Here is a 10133-nt window from a genome sequence, read left to right as displayed (position 1 = left end):
AAAATTGAGCTGAAAAAATACTGTGAAGAAAAGTTGGTTCACTACTACTGTTATTAAATAGTTTCATGCAAGGTAAGAAAAAAGTGACCCCAAGGTCCAATGACAAATGGACATAGATTAAACTTTTTTCAACACTCATGAATCATCTTTTTATTCACAGACCACTATTTAACATTTGAGTATATACGTACATACATACATATTTGCAATCTAAAACATCAAATTTAAAAATCTTTTACACTTTGGTAGATACAACCAAAAGGTAGAGAAATGGTCCAAGTGGGCATTAAGGATCCCATTCTTAAGTGGGAGCATCAGAGCACCGAAGAATTCCTCATGTGCAAATTGATTTTCATACTAGAAATGTAAATGGAAATATTAAACTTATAAATTATAGTTTAGCTATATTTTTAAAAATAATCTTGTCAGTCATGTGAATTATATCATCCTCCACAAAGAATTTTACCTGCCTACCAAGGAAATGTAGGACAATGAAGCCATATCATGCAAGACCATCAGTGCCCGTATAGCTCCACCCCAGCACTAGTGTGAAGGACACGTCCCCAAGGGAAGACAGGAGCAGTGACTGCAGTAGATCATGGTAGAACCCTGGGGAGGGAGTCCTTCTTGGCTCATTGCATCCCAATGGAACCAGAGGGACACAACCACCACCTAAGTGCTATGTATTAGACAGAGTGAGCAGAAAGAGACTGTGATACTTGGTGTTTCACCAGGAAATGAGAGGGCACAACCATCCTCAGTCACATGAACTCCATTCTCATCTTGACTCTTCTTTTGACAAGAAAGTGCAACACTTTATGTATCTGCAGCTTGCTGTTTCTAATGTCTGAAATACATATTATAATCACTGCCAACTGATGGGATTTAGTGTAATGTGTAGGGAGTTTCAAGAGGAAGCTTATAGTATGATCTCCTGTTGTGTTTAAGTGACTTAACACTGTTACTGGAATGATTCCTGGTATCTAACAGGCTTGTTGAAACACAAAATTTATATTTGTCATGGAACAATTAGAAAAATAAGATTAAATTCAAAAGAAAAGAAATCTATAATTATCAAGAACAGACACCATTAACACTTGGACAAACTTTCTATTTTTTCTATGTCCCCCTATATACTAATAGCAATATCAGATATTCATTTAGTATTTACTAGGTGCCAATCACTCTATCAAGTTATTTATAAGCTTTATTTCATTCAATCATTTTTAAAAATTTTTATTTTTACAGACTGCATTTTGATTCATTGTACACAAATGGGGTACAACTTTTCATTTCTATGGTTGTACACAATGTAGATTCACACCATTCACGTAATCATACATATACATAGGGTAATACTGTCTCATTCTACTATCTTTCCTTCTACCCCCCAATTTCCTCTACACCATCCAAAGTTCTTTCATTCTTCTCTGCTCTCCCGTCACCCCCTTCATTATGTATCATCATCCACTTATTAGAGAAAATATTTGACCTTTGGTTTTTTGGGTTGGACCTATTTCACTTAGCATAATATTCTCCAACTCCATCCATTTACCAGCAAATTCCATAATTTTATTCTCCTTTATGGCTGAGTAATATTCCATTGTGTATATATACCACAGTTTCTTTATCCATTCATCTGTTGAAGGGCAGCTAGGTTGGTCTGACAATCTAGCTATTGTAAATTGAGCTGCTATAAACTTTGATGTGGCTGTGTCACTGTAGCATGCTGATTTTAAGTCCTTTGGGTATAAACCGAGGAGTGGGGTAGTTGGGTCAAATGGTGGGTCCATTCCAAGTTTTTTGAGGAATCTCCATTTTCTTTCCAGAGTGGCTGCACCAATTTGCCACTCTACCAGCAATGTATGAGTGTGCCTTTTTCCCCCACATCCACGCCAACACTTATTATTGATTGTGTTCTTGATAATCCTTCTCTAAAATAGACCATATGTTATGCCACAAAGTCCCCCTTAGTAAATGCAAAAAAAATAGAGATACTACCTTGTGTTCTATCAGATCATAATGGAATGAATTTAGAAATCAATGACAAAATAAAAAACAGAAACTACTCCAACATCTGGAGACTAAATAATATGCTATTGAATGCAGCATGGATAACAGAAAACATCAGGTAGGAGATAAAAAACATTCTTAGAGGTAAATGAGAATGATGATACAATGTATCAAAATCTCTGGGACACTATGAAAGCAGTACTAAGAGGAAAATTCATTGCATGGAATGCATTCAAGAAAAGAATAAAAAGTCAACCACTAAATGACCTAACATTACATCTCAAAGCCCTAGAAAAAGAAGAACAGAACAACACCAAAAGTAGTAGAAGACAAGAAATAATTAAAATCAGAGCTGAAATCAATGAAATTGAAACAAAAGAAACAATTCAAAACAAAAAGTTGGCTCTTTGAAAAAGTAAACAAAATAGATAAACCCTTAGCCACACTAACAAAGAGGAGAGAAAAAATTCAAATTACTAAAATTTTTGATGAAAAACGAAATATCATGACAGATACCACTGAAATACATAACATAATTAGAAGCTATTTTGAAAATTTATACTCCAACAAAATAGAAAATCTTGAGGACATTTTCAAATTTCTAGAGACATATGATCCTACCAAACTGAATCAGGATGACATACACAGTTTAAACAGATCATTCAATCTTTATAACAACTTTAAGAGATGGGGACTATCACACCCATTTTATAGATGATAATGTTGAAACTTAAAGAGTTTAAGCAATTTGCACAGAATAACACAGCTAGTTAATCATAGGAACTAGTTTTAACCTAGGTACGCCTGACTTCAAAGCCTGAGTTCTTAACCTCTACATAACGTTTCTGATTTATACATTAATACCAGAAAATTGTGTTATTTGATCTAAACTTTTATAATTTTTTTCTTAAAGTATAGCTGTATTATGAAAAAAGCATAAGAAGGAAGAGCATTAAGTGGGAAACATAAAATTTGTATTCTGAAATACATAAAATATCTGGATTTTACTTCTTAGAGTCAAATGATTTTTAAGAGTTAGCATATAACAGAATGAGACAAACATCATTACCCTAGGTACATGTACACAAATGGTATGACTCTACTTCATGTACAACCAGAGAAACAAGTTGTACCCCATTTGTTTACAATGAATCAAAATAAATAAATTATTAAAAAAAAGAGCACATGACATAACAAATAAGGAAGCACCACACACACAAAAATGCTCAGACTCACGTCAAAGGCATACACATAGTACCAATATGTGTGTATGTATGTGTGTGTGTAATTATCTAGAAATAAATATAGATAACTGTAGAGTGTGGGGCAGTTAGAGCAGACAGGTGTATCACTTCTCTATTAGAATCAGTCTTTCTGAGTAGTGGTTACAAAAACTATGAAGTATCTTTCTAGAGAAGCAATGTGCAAAAATGTGGTTTATTTTATTTTTTGACAAAGTAGGCTTATTTGATTTCTAGAAATAAAATTTCAAAATAAGGAATGAGGCAGAACACAAAGAAATGTATATATGCAGATTGATTTCACACCAGGGAAAAATAAATGTTTCTATTTAGATGATGACAGAAAGTGAATTTTAGAAAACATAAATAATTTATATTTAAATAATGGATTATTGGATCCATAATGCAAATCATTGGAGTTTTTTCTCCATAAGTGTATGTACTTAAAATGATTACTGAAAGATCTAAAGATCTTAATTTTTGTTGCATATTTGATTATTGATTGTTAAAAACATGCATTTTGGCTTAATATCATCCTTGAAAGAAAAACTGATCAAGGAAGTATAAGGAGGAGGGAACAGGAGGAGGGGCAGACACACAGAGGCAAGAGTGAAGGGGGTGGGCATATTAGTGATTAGGGTACAATTTTATCACAAATCTAGGTAATTATAGTATAATTGTAGTTACATTTGGAAGTTTTCCAAAGAGCATTTAGAAAAATCTGAAGTCACACAGGGGACATCCCTTAGCTCATTCTTCTAAAACTGAAGACGAATTCTCTGCATGCACATGTGAGTTTGTTTATTTGATGCAGTTTCTTGTTCCTATAATACAAAAGCATAAGCAATGTCCATTAATGAAAAATGTCCAGAAGACAAAAAGCAGGAGTTGCATTAAATGAATGGGGAATCATTGATTTCCCTTAAGTCACTCTTAGATTTTCAATAAATTTTCAAACATGGTTTGGGACCTCTAGTATTGTTTTGCATTGGCAGAAACAGACCAGCTTCAGTCATATAATTAAAAAATAAACCAACTGTATCTGTCATCGACTATATCATACACAAAAGCATAATGACATTGGCAGTGGTTTCAATTAACTTCTTTCTAAAATATTTTTTATTTGTTTTAATTACTTAAACATGAAAGTAGAATGCATTTATGCACTTCGATATATCATACATAAATGGGGTATAATTTCTCATGGTATATATTGTAGAATCACATCAATTAACTTCTTCATGGGTGTTTATTCTTAGCATGATGTACAGTATGTGCCATCCTAACTTAAAAATATTTTCAAGCAATTTTTTCTTCTCTGGTGTCTCACATTTTTAACTGGATAGGATGACTCACAATTCTTTTCTGTGATTTTAGAGCCTTTGGACAACTGAGGTAAACCTTCGATTTTATTTCTTCCAACCCAGATAAAACAAACTGGGAAATAACTTCCAAAGGAGATTCTGGGAAGATCTGAAGGGTCTAGGTATCTAAAGCATTAGTGGAACCGGTGTAAGTGGAGCTCTAGAAAAGCAGTTCGGAAACTGTGGGGCCACACTTGTGTCCAGCACTGATGAACAACACTGCACTGAGGCAGAGGATTCTGTCTTGAAGGCTGGTAGTGCCCTAAAGTCTGAGTGGTTCCTGAAGTCAGGTAATGTCACAGTTTGGACATGAATCTAGAGGGTACAAAACTCTACTTTTGTACTTTTCATGCAGGCTGGGTTACAAACAGGCAACACTAGTTAACATTTATTGAATGTTTTTAATTATGTGCTAGGGACTGTGCCAAGTGCCTCACATTGATAAGTCCTTGAAATATCACAGTAGACAAATATTATTGTTTCTTTCAGACTTCTAGGAGATTTGAGTCCCAGAGGAGTCTAGTAACTTACACAAACATTGGTTATGAAATCGGTCAGTGGCAGACTTAGTTTGCACTCACAGTATGATTCCAGAGTAGAACTCAGCCACACAATTGTCTCTCTGGAGGGCTCTAAGGAACTTCTAAATGGCCAGCAAGTCAACAATTTGCCCAGTCTGTTTGGCAGTAGCTATTTAACTTTTTCGTTGAGACCTTCTTTCAACCATAGGAGCAATAACTAGCTTAAGACATAAAACAGGTGCATTGCAATGAGCATTATTAAGCTTGCAAAAGGCTTTAAATATTTTCTTCATGAAATTTTTATCAAAGACTTCATTTTCATCTCAAAGTGATTTCTGTCTCTAAGGTATGCTTGAGACTGGGTGAAAGTACATAACATTTCAGATTTGGCACTCATTCTCATAAGAGGGAAGGTTTGATGCTGGAGTTGAGAAATGTTATTCACATAGAAGAATTCCTTTCCTCATTCTGATGTCCCTTTACACTGCATGAAAGTGTCCATTGTTTTTAGGAAATTCAGCATTTGAAAATCTGACATATAAGCTAGTAGGCACTTTTAATACAAATAATTCAACCCAAAACTATAGAGTAATCACATTATGTATAGGTTTATGTGATAAAAAAGGTAACTAGATTTAACTTTTCAGATTGTCAAGTAATGTAAGATGCACTGTCTTTAATTCACTATTCTCTAATCCAGAACAGAGGTACTGGAATTGTCAGATTACAGGCATGTTGTTGTAAAGAGCTAGTTTGGCCAGTACCACATGACAATGCCTTAAAGATCCCTCCAGTTAAATATCAACAAAAAGGAAAAAATATGCTTCACAGAGTCTTTTTCAAGAAATAGTGATGAAACAAATGGGCATTCACATGGCCATAAATATATATATGTATGTACACACACACACACAGATACATATCATATATATATATATAGATATATATATATGGACACAGATACAATATTTTTCATAAAACTAACTCAAACTTGATAATAAACCTAAATGCAAAATGCAAAACTATAAAACTTTAGATGAAAACACAGAAAGAAATCTATGTATTCTTGGATTTGGGTTTGGTGATAACTTTTTACATAAAACACCAGAAACATGACCTGTGAAAGAAAAAAATTGATGTTATTCTTTGTTGAAGTTAAAAACGTCTGCTCTGTGAAAGATATGGCTAACAGAAGAAAAGACATGCTAAAGAATGGAGAAGATATTTGCAAATATAAATCTGACAGAAGATTTATAACTAACATATGCAAAGGACATTTCACATTTAACAGTAAGAAAATAAACAACTCAATTTATAAAATGGGTAAAAGATCTGAACATATACCTTGCCAAAGAAGATAAGCAGATGGAAAATATTAGGCTAAATATTTTATATTTAATAAGATATTAAAACTAAATATTAGGTTCATCATATCCAGTAGTCACACACATAGGTATTTTCCAAGATGAGTTGAAAACTTAAATACACACAAAGCCCTGCTCATTAGTGTTTTAGCAGTTTTATTCATAGTTACCCCAAATCAGAAGCAACCAACACATCCCTCAATAGGTGAATTGATAAATCAGAATTAGAATGTTATTCAGAGCTAAGAAGAAATGAGCTATTGATTCATTAAAAGATGTGGAGGATATCAAAGTGTGTATTTCTAAGACTAAGGAGTCAGCTTGAAAAGGCTGTATACTGTATATTCCAACCATATGACATTCTGGAAAAGGGTAACAGGTAGAGACAGTAAACAGAGCAGTAGTTGCCAGACTTTGAGGGCAGGGAGAAAAAAGAAAAACAAGGTGGAGCACAGAGGGACGGACAAATGTGTGTGATATTGTGATGGTGTATATAAGACATTATGTGTTTATCAAAACTTATAGAACTGCATAACACCAAGTGTGAACTCCAGTGTATATCACAGACCTGAGTAATAACATATCAATATTGGCCCACCAATTTTAATAAATGCATCACACTACTGTAGGATGTTAATAATAGGGGAAACTATAGGAAGACCATTAAGAAGGTGGTATCTGAGAACTCTGTTTCAGCTAATTTTTTTTTGTAAGCCTAGAATTGCTGTAAAAAAAAAAAAGTATGATTTTTTTCAAAAGGGTGATGCTGCTTTTTCTGCCTGATCTCTAACCCCAGTCATCATCTTTTGCAATGTGTGTCTAACTATACAACTGCTCCCAGAATCGCTCAATAAGGCCTTCCAGATGGAAGGATACCCAATTGGAGCTTATTTTCCCTTTCCCAGTCTTTCATGGCAGATGTCTTCAAGGAATAATATGCTTTCCTACTCTGCTTCATATTAAGTCAGTTGGATCTTTTCATTATACTTCAAGTCTCTGGAAAATAAAGATCATTAATATCTTGGTTCTTTCCAGTACCACAGTATCTGTGCTATACCTGGGTACCTGATAATGAAAATAATTTATGACTATTTTTTATTGCCATAAAAACACATAAACTAAGTTTACCATCTCAACCATTTTTAAGTTATAGTTTAGTATTGTATTCATGGCATTGTGCTGAAGAGCTCTAGAGCTTTTTCATCTTGCAAAACTGACACTTTATTCATTAATCACCAATTTCTCCTCCCATTTCCTCCCAGCCCTTGGCAACCAACTTTATACTTTGTTTTATAATTTTGATTAGTTTAGATACTTCATATGAGTAGAATCACACAGTATATTTCCTTCTGTATTTGGTTTATTTCACTTGGTGTCATATCCTCCAGGTTAATCCATGTTGTAGCACGTGACAGAATTTCCCTTTTTTTGAAGCTGTATTATATGTACTGCTTTAGTCAGCTTTTTTGCTGCTGTGGCTAAGAGATCCAATCAGAACAATTGTAGAGGAGGAAAAGTTTATTTGAGGGCTCACGGTTTCTGAGATCTTAGTCCATAGAAGGAGGGCTTCATTCCTCCAAGCTCCAGGTGAGGCTAATCATGGCAGTAGAAAGTGGCAGAGGGAAGCAGTTCACATCATAGTGATCAGGAAACAGAGAAACTCCACTAACCAGAAACAAATATACACCCAAAGCCACACCCAATTCCTACCTCCTTCAGCCACACTCTACCAGGTCAGTTAACATTCAGTTAATCCCTATGGGGGGATTAAATCACTGATTGGGTTAAGACTCTTACAACCCAATCATTTCTCCTCTGAGCCCTTTTGCATTGTCTCACACATGAGCTTTTGGGGGACACCTCATATTTAAACCATAACATGTACACACTACATTTTCTTTATATTTTCATCTATGAATGGGAATTTGGGATACTTTTGCCTTTTGACTATTATAAATAATGCTTCAGTGAACATAAGTATCCAAATATCTTTTGAGATCCTACTTGGGATTCTTTTGAATAGATAATCCAAAGTGGGATTGTTATAATTGAATTTTAATCACGCCTTAATTTGTGCTGGGCCTATATTACAAGCTATTCCAGATGAATGCAACTTGACAAAGTCAGGTCTTCTTAATCCAGGCCTGGATTCTTATAAGGAACTTCAAACCAGTCTCTTCCTTCCAATTCCTTTGCCAGAGATAACCCTCTGATGACTTCATGAATACCTTTATTTGCTCAAATGCCTGCAGTCGCTCTTCATTATTTGCTTTCAGTCTCTCTTAAGTCTCCAGTCATATCTTCTAAGAGTTTGTCATTCTCCAACATATTGACCCACTTGCCATTTGCTAAGCACATTTTGTGTATTTTCTTTTCTGGGGTTTCTTTGTGACTAGAAATGCTCTCCTCTCTACATTTCTACCTTAACAAACAATAAGCTTTCCAACTCAGATTTTATGCATATTCACAATGGCCTTTAATTATATTGCTTTACTCTTCCACCTTCGACTGGATTTTAGCCCCTGTGAGAAAAGAAACTGTATATTCCTCATTCTTTAATTGTGTGAAACTTCTAGAAAAATGCTGTGCAGGTTGTGGGAGCTCAGCAACTCAGTGTTATTGATATTGAATTCATAATCGAATCTATATTATTTTAAATTACTGTAGTCCTTGTCAATTAGTAAACATAAATAGTATGCATAAAACACTGTTGTGCATATTAAAGACATAGCAAAAATCAGTCCCTGCCCTACACTATCTTACACTCTCTCCCATGTAAGGAACCTGATGGCTAAGGAACTTGAAGAAAAGCTTATTTATAAAATGGTACCCACCGCATTGATTAGCATCCCAAACTCCATTTCTCAGTCTTATAACTTAACTATTATGACAAACTTTGGGGGAGTCCAAGAATGTTTACTCAGATTTTTAAAGCTAGGACTCTAAGAAACAACGTGGAAGCAAGCTGTGTGTGTTTCCTTCTGGGGAAAACTGGGATCCATCAGATTGGGAGGTCCCTGTGAATAGCGGGTGAATCTGAGCTTTCTTTCTTTAAATGACCTTAAAGTTTAGCTGTCTAGCAGTGAAAGTTGTTCAATGGTGGCAAGTCGACTGGAGCTGCCAAAACACTGAAGCGCTTCTGTTTGCAGCAACTCAGGTGTGAGTCCTGCCCATGGCAGAGGGATAGACGAATTGACCTCCCCAGGTGCCCCCCTCGCCATCAGCGTCTGGGCGGGTGCACCGCTCCACGCTGGAGCGGGTGCGGGAGAGCGGGAGGCAGGGCACTCCCGCGGGAGGGGCACCGGGCGTGGAGGGCGTGGGCCGGGGGCGGGGCGAGCCCCGCAGACTGGGTGCTCGGGAGCTGTCAGTGTCAGGCTCGGGAGAGAGAGGAAGTGATCGCTCCCGGAGGAGCGCGAGCCGAGCGGCCGGCGCAGCGTGAGACAGCACATCCTGCCCGCGCCGGGCCCGCCGCCCTCCCGTCCGCCCGCGCCGCCCGCGCCGCCGCAGCCCGGGAGCTGCCTCCGCGCTCCAGAGCCCAGTGCCGCCGCTGCAAAGCGCGTCCAGGTAAAGCCCCAGCTGAGGTCGCATCTCTGCGCCGCAGCCTCCGCGCCCCTCCCCACACCTCCGAGC

At 36.6% G+C, this 10133-nt stretch overlaps 1 protein-coding gene across 4 annotated transcripts in view; it reads left to right on the top strand.

Moving 5' to 3' along the window:
* Window positions 1-9836: 9836 nt before the first annotated feature.
* The window catches only part of Dync1i1 (dynein cytoplasmic 1 intermediate chain 1), a 295555-nt gene continuing 295258 nt past the window's right edge, over window positions 9837-10133 (top strand). The window contains exon 1 of one of the 4 annotated variants that reach the window (XM_047561955.1): window positions 9837-10067. The gene's annotated coding sequence lies outside the window, so the exon portion shown is untranslated. The remainder of the gene's footprint in view (window positions 10068-10133) is intronic. The other 3 variants (XM_047561952.1, XM_047561956.1, XM_047561953.1) reach the window with 3 other exon arrangements.

Source organism: Sciurus carolinensis, chromosome 8 (assembly GCF_902686445.1).
Source record: "Sciurus carolinensis chromosome 8, mSciCar1.2, whole genome shotgun sequence".
NCBI lineage: Eukaryota > Metazoa > Chordata > Mammalia > Rodentia > Sciuridae > Sciurus > Sciurus carolinensis.
Note: the sequence above shows the minus strand (reverse complement) of the source record. Positions and strands in the feature narration are given on the sequence as shown.